The sequence below is a fragment of the Pezoporus flaviventris genome, unplaced genomic scaffold, assembly GCF_033815535.1.
Source record: "Pezoporus flaviventris isolate CSIRO_AGI_PZ_B2104156 unplaced genomic scaffold, CSIRO_AGI_Pfla_v1 ptg000073l, whole genome shotgun sequence".
In the NCBI taxonomy this organism is placed as follows: Eukaryota; Metazoa; Chordata; class Aves; order Psittaciformes; family Psittacidae; genus Pezoporus; species Pezoporus flaviventris.
Window position 1 is genome coordinate 1,639,120 of NW_026892621.1, and position 14,749 is coordinate 1,653,868.

At 40.2% G+C, this 14,749-nt stretch overlaps 1 long non-coding RNA gene across 1 annotated transcript; it reads left to right on the plus strand.

Annotated features, from left to right (window-relative positions):
- Nucleotides 1-7,693: 7,693 nt before the first annotated feature.
- On the plus strand, nt 7,694-12,037 carry LOC133279333 (uncharacterized). The gene is made up of 3 exons (XR_009746845.1): nt 7,694-7,741; nt 8,101-8,198; nt 10,568-12,037. It is a non-coding gene; the product is annotated as an uncharacterized LOC133279333 (long non-coding RNA).
- Nucleotides 12,038-14,749: the final 2,712 nt, after the last annotated feature.

The window sequence follows — 14,749 nt, forward strand, 5'->3', positions numbered from 1 at the left end:
CTATTTGCCAAGAATTCTCCTCCTGATTCCCCAGCCTGAGTCATGGGCTCAGCAGCCAGGGCTCAGCACCTCCCAGTCCCCAGCAAAGATCAATGACTAGTCTCTGATTGATCTGCTTTAGTAGGTTCTGAAACACATTGTTGTCCTGGTATCCACAGGAAGCAGGAAGATTAAATATGTAACTGCCAAAAAAATACATTACGATGGAGTTTGTCATGTAAAAGATATGACAGAAAGAGAAAGACTAAGCTCCAAAATGACAAGCAAAAAGAACACGGTGATTTAATATAAATGGTATAAAGCTGTTCAAATTACACCAAGGTCACAAATAAGGGATTATCAGTAGCTTCCTACCCCCTTCACCCCCACTTTATATGCCCTTATTTCTTTCGTATTATCCCTGGTTTTATGCTTGTGCCAGTACACATACGTGGGAGGAAAACCATGTTCCACAATATGATAGAGCTAATGTGGGAAATGATCACGATGTCACAGACACATGGTACCGACTGGTGACCCAGTCCAATGCACTCCTGGTGATTCCCAGTTTGTTCAAGGAATTGCTTTGGGCAGCTGCATCCCCACAGACTTAAAAACTGATGAGGAAAGTCCATTCTCTCACAAACAGCATAAAACCCCATCACTTTGGGTGCTTTCACCAGGTATTTGTTATTAACAGGCACTTAACCACAGCCTCAGCAATGAGCAGCCCTGAGCAGGGCTGGTGTCCTCACATCACAGCCAGGAGGACACCATGCCCAAATTTTCAGCCTGAACAATCTTTCATCCCCTTTTTGCTCTCAGACAATAGAGTGGTCTGTTCCCAAAATAGAGACCAAAGTCCCATTATGTCATTTCCTTCTCATTATGTCCAAAGAGCATGTCCCAGAAAGGTAATATTAACTTTGGCAATTGGATTTTTTGCCTTTGAAGCTCTTATTCCACATTCTGCCTGCACTTACAGAGACTTCAATCTTTATTGATTTTCCTGCGCCACTTCTCAGCATCCTTCCTAGACAGCATGATGTGTTAACTTTCTGTATAATGAATATTCCTGTTTGGTTCCATACTCTGAAATACATCCATCCCTGAATGAGATCTCAACGCTCTGCATTGCTGATTTCCAGCTGCATGCCATAGCCCTTGTTTTTCATAGGCTGGGAACACCAAAAGAGCCCTCTAGACCCAGAGATTCTGCTTTTAACACAATCACTGGTGTATTGGGGCAAGGAGAGCCTTTCTATTTTTCAGTCTAGTTCCAACAATAAAGTTATTAAAGCTATTTCCCACCTTGCAAGAAAGCTGCCTGATGATGATATTGTTCATTCCTTTTAAACTAATTTTATTTCAATATGGTACATTTGCAGTCATCATAATCCTATTGTGGTGTGTTATTCCCAGTATAATCACTGAAAATGCTACTCCTCAGGGGAAGGGGTTTGCTCTGGTTTTCATGGGCTTGGGGTTTTTTTCTGTTTATCTACTGCTGGAATATCAGAAGATCAGCCATTTTCTTCACCACAATCCTTCCTGTCCATTCCCTTGTTGACTTCAGTTTCCGGTGATGGACAGAAGGTACTTTGGCAAAGTGATGTGAAGAAAGACCTACAGTTACTCTGCTAAAGGTAGCCTGTATCCACACAGCTAAGTGTCTGTCCCAGCCACAGTGAAAAGCAAGTAGCATCCTTCCTAGCAGTTCAAGTTCTCACAGGAGATGAGAATATATATATAGATGTTAAGTTATATAGTCAGCTCCTTCACACTGGGTATGGAAAACTGTGGCACTAAACCCATGGCATCCCCAGGGTCCTCTACAGCACTGGAGACATCACTGTCTTCCTAAACTGAATGGCAGCAGAACCTCCAAATAACAGAATTCCAGATATTTTATTTTTACTCTTAACTTCGTGCTGGATTTTTACAATTCATGTTTAGCTTGTGTAAAACAGGGTGACGGATGGTTTCACACCGTGTCATTACAACGATTATAGCTCACGCAACAGCACAAAGCCACTATTTGGAGTCCCAGATTTAAGGCCATTTAGACAGGAATGAGCTTCAGGACAGTGGTATTTTAGCCTTCCTGCAATTATGACTTTTGTGTTGAGCAAAAAAACCCCAGTCTTTGTCAGATACCCGGGTGAACTGAGATCCAAGTTGGATATGAGGTACGTAGTGATCAGACACAGGGGGCCATCACCCTGCTTGGATATCCAGCTCTGTGCCTGCAGTTAGGGGCTATGATCTGATTGATATGGAACAGTCATTGCAGGGGGGGATGACTTCCAGAGGATGTCATTTCACATACCACAACTTACTTGCACAGCTGCTGTATGTACTGCTGTAACAAACTGTTCCTTCATTAAGCCATTACTGCCCAGCTCAAAACCTGAGCTTCCTAACAAAATACAGTAGAAGAAAGATGAATTTCTCTCTCCTCACACGTAAGTTCTAGCTGACACATTTCCTATTTACAGAAGAATCTTGTCTTGAAGGATGAGCAAGTGCTGAAAGACAAAATAGTAATGCAGAAGTGATCTCCTATTATATGCCCATTACTGGCATGTTTTGTATTAAACTTCCTTTTATAAGAGTAAGAATTAATAGGTATTTCAACAAAAAGGTCTCAATTGTTACAGGTGATTATAGAGTTCAGTAGGTTGATTATTACTGCAAAAAAGCATTCTCTGTTGATGAGAATAATACATGTTATTCTTATCTGTTAGGTGCTCATATTACCTATTAATAATTTATAAACTAACCTCATTATAAGGTTGTAATACATATTGTGACAGATTCCAGCACAGGCAGTGTTCAAGCACTAAGTTTCTCTGTGCAGCTAACCCTGGCTCCATTTATGTGTTAGATTTTATCATACACTGTTGCTATTCTGGAAGGCTCCACTTCTTCCTAGGATGTGGTTATCAATAATCCATGGATCGCATTTGCCCATGTGGCAACTGACGCCTGTAGCAGAGGCTTACCTCTTGCTGCCTTTTTGGGAATAAGACCAAGAGTTTGCTAACAGCCTTCAGAGTAAGCAGAGCTCTACACAGGTTTGTGGGTCAGTGGCCACCTCTGCTCCCATCCCCATCTTTGAGCTGGTACCTTCAGTCCACCTTTCACTGGAGTTCTCTCTAGTGCCTCAAGACCCAGCTTCATCAGCACACTAAACTCTGTTTCTCATCCCTGTCAGCCATGCTCTCAATAGGTGTATTTCACTAAAATGGCTACAACATCAAGTACTACACCTCCAAGCATAAGCACTTGCTGTAAAACGGCTGGAGAAATTGCTGAAGAAGGGCCGAGAGTGGTTCTTTTCTTGACTTGTACGTACAGAAGATGGAAAGCTCAGGGGAAAAGAAGTGGTTTATGGCCAACTCTGTAATTTTTCACAAGTTACTTTCAGTGCTATCCAAATAGCAAGCCAGCATCTATTTTACAAAATCCTTTGTACTTGAATGGCTTTTGCCAGCTCTCCCTCACAAGGTGACACGCAAACACTGACAACCGTGAGCACCTCACCACAGTGTTTGACTTGGTAAAAACTAATAGCAAAGCTGGAAGGAGTAGGTTGTTCACTCAAAGAGCAGCATCAAGAAAAGAGCAGCAGAGCCATTCACTGTGCACACATTCTTGTTAAAATTCAGCTTTTTGATTGTGTGACAGCACACCTTTCCTTAGAGCCCCTTCAGACAAGAGATGCTCACAGGACATCCAGGATGAGCAGCTGGTCTGGGCAGATTCTCAAGGCAAAAATCTGGGCTTCACTGAATCCACTGGCAAAGTTCAATTTGACTTTAGTGGAGCCAAGATTTTCCTGTCACCTTATCGCTAAAACTCTTGGCTTTCAGCATTACTGCATATTTTCCTGGGAAGCTTTATGCATACCTAGTTCAGTCCTCTGACAAAGGTATTTATGAGGAATAGTAATTATTCTGTTGTAGTAGTACTCTGGGACTTTAGCTGTGGACCCATGTGCATCATCAGTAGCAGTGTGTGGATGCATAATGAAGAGACAGGTTTGCTCTCTATTTATGTGTGGTGCTCTTTACCTTATCCTCGGGCATTTACACAAAGGAGTTTAAACTGAGGAGTAAACACAAAGATGTGGATACAATCTCTGGTTCAGGATGTGCCTGGTCTCCAGACTGTCAGAACCTGGTAAGAATTAATGTCTGTTGTTCCTTATCACCTTCCCTGGATATCCTCTATTGTCCCATATTCTGCATGACTATTCCTACACTCTCAGTAGTGCAGATTTTTCTGCCTGTGTTACATTGTGGGAGGCTCTGTCTGGAACATCAGCGCTGGTGTGGCAAACAGGTCTGAATCCTGCACCCTGACTGTAGACGGATGGCTCTTTCTAAAGCACTTCTATAACGTGTGCCTTATTTTTCCGTAACTACAAATGGAGCTTTGCAGAAAAAAAATGACAGTTTAAAAAGAATGATGCCATTTCTAACTTAGTGTTTCCACTCAGATGAATATGATTTTCAGACATCTATTTTGGCCTAGAAAGTAGCTAGAAATTGAACTGCCTGTTAAAAATCTTACTCAAATTAAGCGAATAATTTCTCTCTTCCTCCTCACCCCCACATAATGATAAGTAATTTTCTAAATCTAATCCAATTGCTTTTCTATAAGCTAGTAAACAAAATCTAAACACAGAATATACCAGAAGATGATGAGAAGGCAAGTGTATGTTATCATAACTTCCTAGCCTTCCCACTTGTATTTCCTCATAGTCTTGCAAGCATATGCAATGAGACCAACCAACCAAAAGCTCTTAATAAACAGTAGAGGAAAATAAACCCTTCTTTTTTCCTGGAACCAGTGTGGGCTTTGCAAAGACATTGTTCATTAGAAGATAACTCCTTATCCTGGGTTACTTATCAGGAGCACTTAGGTTTCTGTGCAAAAGCACCTCGGGGTGTGGGGTCAAAACAAGGTGGAGAGCACACCCTTTGATGGATGTTCAATTTCTGCTCTATCCTAAACACCAGCAATTAACACTCTGTTAGCTGAGAGGAGCAAATTCTGCAGCAGCTGCTGGTTCAAGTGGTGGTGAGAGCTGCTCCTGACATGGCCACACAGCCTGGGGTCACACACTCAGCTCTGCAGATTCTCACAGAGGAATAGGGGTTGCCTGGCCAGAGGCTGCTCCAGCTGCGGTCCCAAGTACACCCTGCTCTACACTGTACTGATGGCTGTTAGCCTTTCGTTTGGGTATTATGCAGAGCATAAAAAGGATGAAGATCAAGAGGTTGCTTTTACCACACAGACAGACACTAGCGTGAGATGGTATGAAATGACTAAATGGATCACCAGCTGCAGCTTCTCATCACTATGGGTAGTGGGTATTGGTGTGGGTATCTTTGGTGCATGTGTTGTTCTTCTCTGGCTAGGACTGAAGGCTCATGGAAAAGAGCAGTCAGCTGAAGAGCCAAAACCAGCAGAGTAGAGCTGAAGTCCCTTAAGATTTCTCTTCACTGATTCACTTCGATTCTGTCTCATAATGCATCTCTAAAATGACTCAGTGACTGCATAGTTCCAGACTCGTATAATTTCACATTTAGTGTCCCAAATTAACTGGCGCTAATTAAGAAAAAAAAAACAACCCCCTCAATTTTCTTTCATAATGAATTCCTGTAGTTTTTTCAGCTGGTCTCCAATTTTAAATGAATGTTACTCCTAATTCTATGATGTATCTACAGTGGTACAAGCAGATGTCCCCCAGAAACAACTCCTCCAGCGTCCAAAAGTGCTTGATAAATAAAACCCAGGTTACATTGAAAGTGATCTTCTACTGACAGGGATGACATTTGTGGGAGGTACTTTCAGCACCTTGCAGTGATGTACCTTGCTATCTACAGCTCATTGGGAAGGATTTAGGCCATGGATCTCAACAATGTATGTACTGCATGTACAATATATGTACTGCATGTACAATGTATGTCCATGATCTTTCTCACAGGTAACACCCATGGACTCTCAGACATGAACAGAGACTATTAACCATTTCTTTACTTGGTTATGAGTCTTCTAGTGTGGAGACAACGTGTTTATAACAGTCTAAGACATTTCAAAGTATATAAAAGTTATAGACTACATTTTCTAATAGAACTGGGAAAGTATAATTTTAATCAGTTCTGTTTGATTATTCCAGTTGGCACAATGTCTAAAAAAGTATCACAAATTATTCTGAGAAATTAGCCAATTACAAAGAGCCATTTCCAGGGAGGAAATTTAGGGCATCTTACTAAAGGCGTGATTTATACCGCAGTCCATATTTTAGCAGCATATCGTTTGATCACTTATATAAACTGGTTTCATTTCACTTGCTTTAAATACAGGAAAATTGTAAGTAGATAATCAGCTCTATGAATAACAGAACCAAGGAGCCTGGTTTCCTATGGATTTGAGGTGGTAGGAAAACCTCCTACATGGACCCTGTGACATCCTGCAAGTGGTAAGCAATCCTTATACCCTTTCTTTTTCTCTGACTAGTTATCTGCTCTCACAAAATTTCACAACTGCAATGTCTTTGGGACTAGTAATTTGGTGTTGAATTTGGCTGCAACTGGTCAACTTCTAATGTTACTGATAAAAGAGACGTGAAATGTGTGTGCATGCATGTATGCGCAGCTACAGACGCACAAAGCATAACTGTAATCGAATTAGGAAAACATGCTCTTTAAAAACAGGTATAAACTGCTGTTTATATCTACAGATTTTGCCTGTTGTCCATTTTAAGGAACTGAAGAGCTGAACATCAACTGATATCCTTCTGTGATATGGTTTAATGAAGAAAAGAAAAGATACTCCCTAAGGAAAGTAATTTTCTCATTCCTTGGAATGTATTTAGTTTCTCATATTTCTTACTGAACTTAACTTACTGCTTCAGCTTTCCAAAGAAAACCTCCTTTACTACATTATTGCTAAGCTGAAACATGAATGACGGAAAACCAAGCGCTGACCCTTTTCACGTCAATGACAGCAATGACATTTTTACCCACTTATTTTAAAGCCTGGAGTCCATAACTCTGATCACAAATACAGCCCTGTTCAGTAAAGCCTAAGACACTCAACTGGGTAAGAAAATCCGAGACTGTTGTTAGAACTTGCTGTTATTTTAATATTTTAAACTGACAGCATTTGAAAACCAACATGAAAGCTAAAATACAAATTCACCTGCCTTTCTGTGCCTTAGGCTATGTAATAGGTTCACACAAACAGCCATTAAATAATGTCATGTAGGACTTTGTAATGTAAAGCTCATAGGGAGATCACAGCAAATAGAAGTTTACATTAGGAAGCCTAACAGACACATCTTTACAACACAGAGGTATTTTGTTAGGAATATTCTCCTTCCAAGGCCTGAATGCTGTAGCAATACTCTGCACACCTCCACAGCATTAGTGTCAACTGCAAGCAGGCTGGCTCAGCAGGCAAAACTAAGCAGACTGCACAAGTTCTGCATTACATGGTTTATTACTGCTTTTCCCTCTGCAGTACTGTTCATAGCCAGTGGCACAGAGCAGTAGGTGACTTGGAGTTTTCTCTCAGAGACAACTACCAGCTGATTGCAATATTGATGCTGGTAGTGTGATTCTGGAATTTCACCAGCACTGTTCACAGAACACGGCTGCTGTGGAAGACTTGCTATTGGAAAGGCTCTGCAAGCCAGGCGTCACGCAGAAAGCCATGTCTCAAGACTCCCAGCCACAAACTGATGGAGGTCTGTGTTAAAATGAATCCCTTTTCTTGCTCTTTCTCCCCCTCCATCCTGTCTAAGAGGCTGTCCTGCAAGTTCACTTGTCTGATGTTTCAGCACTTTCCTCAAGCTTCCGTGTTCAAGAGGTTTCTTCATTCTGTGATTAAATCCGTTTGTCCTTCTGCTAGCCCCAGCTTTTTGCTTAGAAAGCGTTTTTTTTCTCTCACGTTAACTCTACTTGTGTTAGTAAAAAACAGATACTCTTGCTTTTGCTTTGATAAATAAGACAAACATTTTAATCTCTTCTCAGAAAACAAGCTTGCTTTACTATCATGATCATGCTAAAAGCTTTTTCTATACTTCTTCCTTTTTCCTTAACTCAGGTGACCAGAAACACACCATAACCATCGCAGCTGGTCAAAGATCCTGTAACAGGCCTGCAAGGAGCTCAACTGAGCAATTCCCTCAGAAGCAAAGAGGGGTGAGATAGCCCATCTTTTCCTCCATTTGCTGATTATGAGTAGACCGGAAAATGGGGTTTAAATTGAAGTATGAAGAATTGAAGTATGTGCTGTAATATGGGATTACTGTAGATTATTCATGTCCCTTGGAAGTGTTCAGTAACCACACTTTTATATTACTTAGATAACCCCTGTCTCGCTCTGCTTCCCATTCATCCATACAAAGCAAATATGATACATTGCTATTTATTCTTTACATAGCGTTACAAAGCAAAGTTGATTCATTTTATGACAGAGGTCTTGAGATATTTAGATTCTGTTTGCTTTTCTTAGATTTATGTGATCATGCTGCTTGCTTCTCTGCTTTTAGTACTGTTATTAATGTTCCAAAGGTTTGGTTACATTCCGGTTACGTTCATTTATTCAAACTTTAAGAAATGTCCTGAAGAGAATTATTTATCAAAACAATAGTTTGTGTTCCCACAAAATGTAACTGCTCTCCTAAAAAAATCCAGAACAAAACCACAAGAAAATCAAACCAACAACCAAATTTCATAGAAGAAAAATAGAGGAAAGAGATTCGGCAAAGGAAGATATTTGCACTTCTTGCCATAATGTCATTTCTGCTTACCTAACAAGATGCCGTTAGACTATTTTTTTAGCAGTGCTAAGGCCACCACTCAAAATCATTTAAATTGCAGTTTTAAGCACTCAGCTACTCTGAAAATCAGGCCCTAAATGGGTCAAGCTGGTCATTTCATGTGAATGAACGGTTAAGAAAACATTTGCTTTAAGCGAGTTGGCTCAGACTATGAACCCACCCTGGAAGAGACAGGAAGAGAACGTGGGGTTTTGACTGACTGATCAGATGACTTGCTTGTGCTATCACCAAGAAAGAGTTTAAAGAACGACTCTGAAAGGTTATTTTCACTGAATTGCTGAGTACATAAAATGTGTTGAAAGAAAGGGTGAAACTTCTTGAAAGGGTTTAGAAATGGTTATATTTATAACCTGTTGTGGTAGGATTTTCAAGTCCAGTGTTCAGTGAAGCTAGACTGACAAATTTATTACAGTTATAAGGCTGAGAAACCTATTAGAAGAAATACAATAGAAGGTACATTTTTTTTGTGAAGCTTTAATAGGAGCTGAAACAATTCCAACAAAAGACTAAATTTGGTAAGGGGGAAAAAGTCATTTATTAAATCTTTCTAAAAAGATTGAGTGACCTTTCTTTAAAAAGAATGGTCTTTTTTGTAAAAAATGAAAGACTCAACCTTTATAACAACAACCTAGTAAAAGGCTATATTAGCAACTGGCTTCTTTTGCAAGTTCAGTTATTTTTATTGTCAATAAATAGTGTTATGCAATAACAGAAGCACTGTTGCCTCTCTAATTTCTCTCAGGGATTGAAGAAATTCATAATAAAAGCATTCAAAATCTAAACTGGAATAAAAAAATAGAACACTCGGGTTTGTACTGCAAGAGCCAGAGGGAGAAACGATGGGCTGAGAATTCAGTTCATAAGGAAACTGTGCCAGAACTGTGAAGGTGGTGTGATTTCTTCTACCTCTGCTTACAGTAAAAGTCAAGCTATTAATATCAGGCATCTTGACAGTCACATAAATGCATATATTAAAATTCCAAGTAATTTTTTTCTTCTGTAGATGTATAATCATTACAGAGTAAGAGAAATTTAATGTAAGACCAGATGGCAATAGCATTACTTAGAGTGAATAAAAGTTAGAGACTGACTTGTATACCCAGTGTAAATGGACTAAGACTGAAGATGGTGTCTATCATCATCCCAGAGTAAGAGTGGACACAAAATTAAACAGTCCAGTCTGTTCAAAGCAATGTGGGAAAGCGTTTGGAAGACTTTTTAAATGACTAGTACCTGCATGGGATTAGATTCACAGGAACATTACCAGGCACTGGCTTGCTCCTCAGTAAGCTTGCTATGGTTTCAAACAGGAATCTCAGATCAGGCCAAAGCTGATGGGCATTCTGCCCAAGGGGTTGGAGAGATCAGTGTTGAGGAACTCAAATGAACCTCCGCTAGGGAGTGACAGGCAGAACCTGCGGTTGGTTTTGAAGCAGATGATCACACAGTGATCAGGTACATAATTACAGGCAGTAATCTGAGGAAGCCAGCTTCAAAAGGTTCCCTGCACAGCCTGCAGAGAAAGATACCTCTGGTCCCTCAGAGCACCTCCAAATACTCAGCCTCAAGCCCTTCATCACTGTCAAGTATCTCCCTGCACTGACTAAGGAGGCAGCCTAGGAAAATAGGCTTTCTCATGTATAAATCATCTGATGTGACTCTCTCACTTAAGAACCAAAGGTGTATTCCTGTCCCTCTTCTTCACATGCATCCTCCTCTTGCTCTCAGGAGGAGTATGTTCTCACTGTGCAGCGGAAGACGGATGCAGTCTACGGAGGCAAGTGAAGTGCTGCTTGTTAGATCAAAGCTAAGCATCTCTGCTCGACATACTTCAAACAGGAACTGAGGATGGTGGTTCTCCAAGTGTTTGTTTTTATCGGGTTTCCTGTGTTCAGTTTAGGGAAAACAGACAACAGGAGTTGTTTGAAATAAAGCTGTAATTTACTATCCTAACATGCTGAGAAGCAATTAGATTCAAGCTAATTACTGTAAATAGTTTTTATAATTACTTGTAAAACATTCTACTACCTGTACATCTGCTAAAGTCAGTCGAGGCCTGTAGTAGTATTTTTTTTCTAAGAGAAGGCTTAATGTTATTACTCAAGGGCCAAACTGTTTTCTTGAAATCTTCAAAAAGGAGTAGCTATGCTGTAGAAACTACTGCTGGAAAGCATCTGTTAGGGCATGCATCCCCTTCACAAGACTGTGTGTATCAGTAAACTGAAGAGTTGTCTAGGCTAGTTTATATTTCACAACTATACTACTACCTGGAAAGACTGTTCCAGAACCTAAAAAGATCTTTGTCAAAAGAAGAATCAAATAATTTTCAGCTGAATCCTGATTTTCTTAAGCTTTGTCCCACTATTCAGGTTTTTCTCTCTACTTGAAGCATACAGAAAACAATCTCTCCCTTATGTTCTTCTACCACAACCATTATTTTTTCGTTCAGCATTGGTCACTTTGGCCTGGCCCTTCACACTTTCACAGGCACACAAACCAGTTGGAGTTCCACCACCTCTGTGCCCTCACGATCACAGCTTTAAGTTTTTTCCTCTTCCCACAGGTCTGTCAACTCTTGTTCTGAACTTGACCCAGTGGTCTCCAGTTTGGACAACTATTTCTGCACTGCTGATGGGTGCTCAAACAATCCTAGTCTGTTGTTTGGGTTTTGGTTCACCTGAAAAGGTCTCCTGACATCTGGGGGCAATTCCAAGAACTCATGGATAGTGCACATTGGTTTATTTAAGCATACAGTAATGCATTGGCAACTTTCTTCAACAAAGGGTGACTTCCACACATGTACAAGTCTATCTCACACAAAATACACATCTTAGCTGTCAAATAACAAAATGCAAATACAGGAACGTGTTGTTGGGTTGTCCTACCATTTATGAGCTTCATCTTAACTCTAATCTTACTACACAGAGACAATTAATTGTAATCCTGCACATAGAATGGCATGGGACCTGATGACCATGAGGTTAAGAGCAAATCTCTGTATACTGGAATGTGAGGGGGAAGAGGAACTAGAAGTCCATTTTTTCACATATTATTACCCTTCTCCTGCAGTGCAGGGGTATTTCCTTGCACACCTTTACCTTTTTAGCTTGTTATAGAGCAGCTTCACACAGGTCTTGTGCAGTTGATGACAGAAATGCTGCCAACCACTTCTGCAGTTGATAGAAAAGCCTGTCAGAAGCCAAGGTGATGGCCACAAGCTGCTCTGGTGGCATTCCACAGCTCTCAGACTGTCCTGTTGGCCTCGTATATCTTACCAATGGTATCACTTCAGGAATGTTTATGAACAGATAGACGTTGGACTTCCAAGTGGGTATTAAGCTTCTATAGCAATAGAGGTGTACCTCCAGAAGGTAAGAAGAAGAAACCAAAGCATTAGTAAAAAAACTAAAAATATACTTTTTTTTAAGAAGTGTTGAAGTGGTTTCATAGAAAAACCTCATTTCTTACTGTTTTCCCTTTGAAATACTCCTGGTTTAAAATCCAGATAGATACACAAAACCAGTCAATTTTTTCAAAACTGACATATGGCAAAAAGTGGTAGCAGTAAATAAAAGCACATAAAGCTAAATTGCACCGTTCTAAATGTTAGTAAAAATGACAAAATAAAATAGTAGCTATATAAACTGCGCACAGGTGTGTAACATATTACAAGCAAAAAACATAGCTCGCAATTATAAACCTACACTATTTATTTCACTTGTCTGTAATTACATTTTATACATGTTTGTTTAGTAATATCAATCCAAGACATCATTTTGAGGATATAATTAACTGCATGTTAGAACAGAATGTGTTTGATTGGTTTGTGTTCCACCAGAGAAAAGGTTCTGTTAGCTGTATTTAAGTGCCACCTAGTGTTACAATCCACCAACTTCGCCCAGAAAACCCTCTTCCTGAATTGCACGGTTAAGAAAAACCGAGGGCCACAATCTCAGTGCTAACAGGAAGTCCTTAATCCATGTTTAGACATTCATGGAGTACCCAGTCTCACACATAACACTTCTGCTGCAGGCTGCGATCAAGCAACAGTGAGACCACGCCAGTGTTGAAGTGTACATTTGGTCATAGCAGCACAATTAGGCAGTAAATACAGCCCTCAGGCTCTCACTCACAGTTACCTAGTTTTTAAGATGTTTATACCAGTGATCCAACATGAAGATAGAAGTATCTAATGAAGACACAGTATCTAGGGGGGGAGAAGTGCTCTTTAGAAAGATAAGGTTTTTTCTGTAAGATGCAGTGTAACTGGAAACTGTCACGGAGGAGACACAGACAACACACATATAACAACAGAGTATGCTGCCATTAGGTCCCAGTGCATTCAGATATGCAAGAGAATGTCTTAAACAGGGGAAGTTGAAGTTAGATATAATGAAGAAGTTCTTTACTGTGAGGGTGGTGAGGCACTGGAATGGGTTGCCCAGGGAAGTTGTGAATGCTCCATCCCTGGCAGTGTTCAAGGCCAGGCTGGACAGAGCCTTGGGCGACATGGTCTAGTGTGAGGTGTCCCTGCCCATGGCAGGGGGGCTGGAACCAGATGATCTTATGGTCCTTTCCAAACTATTCCATGATTCCCCATGTAAGTGCCTTCTATCTATAAATGTCTTTCCATAATGACCCTCACTGACTTCACGTGCAGATACAAGGAGCCACCTATCCAAAGCGGCCTGCTGCTGAGGAGTTCTGGCTGTTGCTAGCAGTCTTTCAACAAAAATAAGTTGTTTAAAGCTTATATTCTTGACAGCTTCAGAACTGATTTGGTTGGGTTGCTCTTCTAATGAAAAAAAAAAGAACAATACTGAAAAAAACGATGCAGCGCTTATAGCTCATTAGCTATGAGTGTTTCATGCACTGTCAAATAAAGCGGTAATTAAGGAATGATGGTCTCCATCCTGTCTCTGTTTCAGCAACACTGAACAATTGATAGTATCTGTAGCTTAACTAAAATGCTCTTTGCATTCTCCCTGCAAATGGCATATATAATGGTTTACGTAAAGCAAACTTCCATTTGTCTCTATTCTGTCTGAAATTCATTAACTACTACACGAAAGAAGGATCACTGCTATTACAGAGAACTGGTGCAGCTCAAAGTAGGATATGCAAAACACTTCGGCTTCCCATTGAATTTAGCAAGACAGTAACCATTAGGTTTTCACACCATTAGGAAGGAGGACTGGCTCCTACTTCATTTATTGGAAAGTCCTGTCTTTAAATCACAGTGGTAAAAAATAAAAATAGGATTTTAAGTACTATTTAACCTGACTGCTGCAATAAGCAGAGGTAAGCTGACAAGTACATCAAAGAACTTCAATTACATGTCAAGGGGATTAATATGAATTTGTTACAGAAATATAAAATCAGTGAATGGCAAAACAAGAGAGAGAAAATAAAGAGCTGAAGAATCACAAGCAAAATCTTGTTGTGTTAAGAAAGGCTCATGATGAAGCATCTTAAACACAAGGATCAGAGAAGGTGTAGAAGGGAAACAGGGAAGACAAGCCTTCAGAGCAACCTTTAGAAATCACCTGCAGCTGCAAATGGGTGTAAATCAGACAACAATGATGACAATTAAGAAAAATTAACTTTCAGCTGTTATTTACTTAGAAATGTTTGGTTTATGTTTTCTGTGAAGTACACACAGAAAAAGTGGATTAATTGTGCCTTTTTTCAGTGCATTTTGATGAAAGTTTGACTGTAAAGTGTTCGAGTCAGCCTCTAACTCTTCAGCCTGGAACAAATTCTGCTCTTTAATACACAGAGGACAGGATCACACCATAGCGTTTGGAAGCGTCGTGGAGAATCTGCCTGGCATTCACAGCAAGCTTTCTGTGCCAAAACCATAACGTTGTGCCTTGTCCGACAAAGCGACAATAGGCTTCAATGCTCCTC